A 3,989-nucleotide genomic window follows, 5' to 3' on the forward strand; every position below is an offset into this window, starting at 1 on the left:
GCTATGATGGAGAAAATGGAGTCTCTGTAGAAGAACAAGACTTGGGAGATTGTGGAAAAACCTAAGGGAAGAAAAATTATTTGGTGTAAATGGGTCTTTCTTAAGAAAGACCGTGCATCTGAAAAGTTGCGTGAAAGGTATAAGGCTAGACTTATAGCCAAGGGTGAAACTAAAGGAGGGTATAGACTATAATGAATATCCTCTCCAGTGGTAAAACACTCTTCAATCTAGGTACTACTTGCTTTGGTGGCCATGTATAATTTGGAGCTTGAACAGCTTGATGTGAAGATTGCATTTCTTTATGGTGACTTAGAGGAATAGATTTACATAGAGCAATATGAAGGTTTCAAAATGCAGGGAAAGGAAGATCATGTTTGTCTGCTTAAGAGGTCACTTTATGGTCTTAAGCAATCTCTTATGCAGTAGTACAAGCACTTTGATTCTCACATGATGAAGATTGACTACACAAGAAGTGAGTATGATAGTTGTGTTTATTACAAAGTGTCAAGTGATAATTCTATTATTTTGTTGATGTTTTATGTTGATGACATGCTTATTGCTGCAAAGAATAAACATGATATAGTCTCTTTGAAGTCTTTATTCAATGCTGAATTTGAGATGAAGGATCTTGGTGTTGCTAAGAAGATCCTTGGCATGAAAATCCTTAAATATAAAAATGTTTGCAAACTTTGGATAACTCAGAAGAGATATATTGAAAGGTTCTAGAGCGTTTCAACATAGAAAAGGCTAAGTTGGTTAGCATTCCGTTAGCTAGCCACTTCAAGTTATCTGAAAGGGAATGCCCTACAATATATGAGGAGGTGGAGCAGATGTCTCAAGTTCCCTATACTAGCGCAGTTAGGAGTCTCATATATGCTATAGTTTGTAGCAGGTGGAATTTGTCTCATGCAGTCAGTGTTGTTAGCAGATATATGAGTAATCCATAGAAGGAGCATTGGAATACAATTAAGTGGATCTTTAGATTTGAGAAAGACTCAAGACATAGGTTTTATATTTAGTGGTAAGGGAAGTTTCACAGGGTTGATGGGTTATGTTAATTCTGACTATACTGGTGATTTAAATAAGAAGAGTCTACTACAGTATATGTATTTACATTGGCTGATGGACCTATATCATGGAGAGAGATGCTTCAATCTATAGTTGTATTGTCCACTACAAAGGCAGAGTACATTACGGCAGTTGAGGCTGCCAAAGAAGGAGTCTGGTTGGCTGGACTGATTTTTGAGTTGGGGTTGGAGCATAGAGGTACAGTGTTATATTATGACAGTCAGAGTGTTATACATCTTGCAAAGAATTAGATGTTTCATGCAAGGACAAATCATATTTATGTGAGATTTCACAAGATCAGGGAGCTCATGTCAGAAAGCAGTATTCACTTGAGAAAAATTCATACAGATCACAATCCTAATAGATATGTTTACCAAGCCAGTTACTACAGAGAAGTTCGAGTCATGTTTGGACTTAATTAATATTACTCATTGTTGAAGATGAGGGAAGCACCAAACAGGCGCGGGTTTGTACCTCTGATGAGGTACGGGGATGAAGACTTCTACAGATTATCTTTACAGGAGGCTCGACAGAATTAAAGTCAAGGTGGAGATTATTGGTGTACGATGTCTTGTATTCCATCATAGTTTAATCCGGGGAATACTGGTGCAGACACCTCAATTGGATCATAGATTGTTGGTGTATAATGTCTTTTATTTGAGGGCAGTTTTGTACATTTTTTGGATTAGGGTTTTTCGCTATATATTTGTAGCGAGAGTTTATTTCTCTATAATGCAAGCAATTCTAAGAGGTGTGGGGATGAGTGCTATAACCCTATTCTCCATTGATAGTGAAGCAAGATCTCATCTCACCGAGGACATAGACAATCTTGTCGAACCTCGTAAATCTGTGTGTATTGCTTGTTCTTGTTTTTCTATTATCTTCTGTGTCATTTTAATGTTGTGTTTCTACAAAGTGGTATCATTTTAACAACACGAAAATGCATGATTCAAAGATTCCATTTCAAAAATCGAAATTCCAATAACAAACACAAAAGGCAGCAGTTATTGTCAAGCCTGGCTATTCGTCTTGTTCATCTTCACCCAGCATGTGACACCAAAGAATAAGGCAAGTACTAGACCCGCTAGGAGATCAATGATGTGTCCCCACTAAGAATACAACAAGTACCAAAAAGTTTGGGAGATCGGTGAGGGTGTGTAAACTATAGTCTCACATCACCTAAGGAGAGATTACTGGGCTAATTAATAACCTCTAGCCTCCTTAACATGGCACAATGCGTTTTAAAATCTTGAGGCCCATGGGCCAAAGAGAGGATAATATTGTGCAAGGTTAATGGGCCTGGGGCATTACACAACATATATCTTCACACTTTCAGAATCCCCACCGCACAAATGGAACAATTGTGAAATAACTTAAAATTCTTTTCGTAAGGCACTCATTGTTCTCGTCCCAAAAGGGTCTAAGCGAAAATCCATCAGAATCCTCTCATCCACCATTTCTCAAAAACTACACAACAAACTCAAAAAAGTAAAAATAAAATAAAATAAAATACTCAAGACATAACAAAATTTTATAATAAGCAAAAAGCGATTTTCTTAGAATCTTTTCCTGATCTTTTTATGACACTCATTATGATTTCAATATTAAAGGACGAAGAGAAAAAATCAAAGAAAATGACTACTTTTAAGGGTGAAGGAATTTCTTCATGCCTCTGTTTTGGGGAATTTGTCAATGTATTAGAATCCTTTAGCCTGCAAAGGAGATGTAGCAAAATCTACAATAGATATTTTCTCTTCCTTTCCACTTCTTCTCGCCTTAGTGGGTTATGGCTAGTGTTTAATCTAATCGATTTTTGGTCAGAGTGACTGAGGTTTCCCAACTCCTTTCTCTTTACCCAACTCTCTTATAACACTCTAGCCCCATTAACTTTGGCACAATATTGTTGGCCCATGGGCTTCAAGGCTTTAAAATATGTTGCACCATGTTCAGAAGGCTAGAGGTTATCATCTAGTCCAGCATTCTCCTCTTAGACTATATGAGACTAAAGTTTACATATCTTCACCGATCTCGTAAACACCCTGGTATTTTCCGTATTTATGGTGGGGACATATCGTTGATCTCCTAGGCAGGTCTAGTAATTACTGTATTCTTGTGTATCACAATCTTTTACCCTTTTGGTATAGCGTCCCTATTGTGGTCCTACACGTTATCAGGGTCCATTCTGATACCATTTGTAAAGCCCCAGTCCTATTAATTTTGACACAATATCATCCTCTTTGGCCCATGGATCTCATGGTTTTAAAACATGTTGTACCATGCTAAGGAGGTTAGAGGTTATCATCCAGCCCAACATTCTCCCTTAGGCGATATGAGACTAAAGTTTACACACCCTCATCGATCTCCCAAACACCCTGGTACTTGTATTTTTTGTGGGGACACCTCACCGATCTCCCCGGTAGTTCTGGTACTTGTTGTATTCTTGGGTGTCACATCTCTTGTTCTCCATCTCCCTTTACCTCCTCTTTTCACAAACAATAAGTATTTAGAGAAGCAATGGATATGGTAAGAGGTTGTAACGATTTGCAATAGGTAGGGGCAAGCAGTGGCAAACTAACTTGGGCATAATGGAAATGTTTTTACCTCCAACTATCAAAATAGGTCAAGACTCACGAAAACAAAGGAAAAGAAAAACTTGGGAAAAAAATCACCTCATTTAAGTAAATTTACACTATTACCTTGACAATTGTCAAATGTTGCTTATGGAAGCAATTTAAGAGTTATAACTTAAATAATATATTTATCCCTATTTGATGTACAATCCTATAAAAAATATAGGACCAATGAGGAATTATAGGTTATGTTACAATATCAATTGTAATCGAGCCCAAATACTCTCTTGGATGTAGAAGAGTACTCTCTTCTACATCCAATTGTGGCATCAACTGAATACATAATTAATA

Source organism: Macadamia integrifolia, unplaced genomic scaffold (assembly GCF_013358625.1).
Source record: "Macadamia integrifolia cultivar HAES 741 unplaced genomic scaffold, SCU_Mint_v3 scaffold164, whole genome shotgun sequence".
NCBI lineage: Eukaryota > Viridiplantae > Streptophyta > Magnoliopsida > Proteales > Proteaceae > Macadamia > Macadamia integrifolia.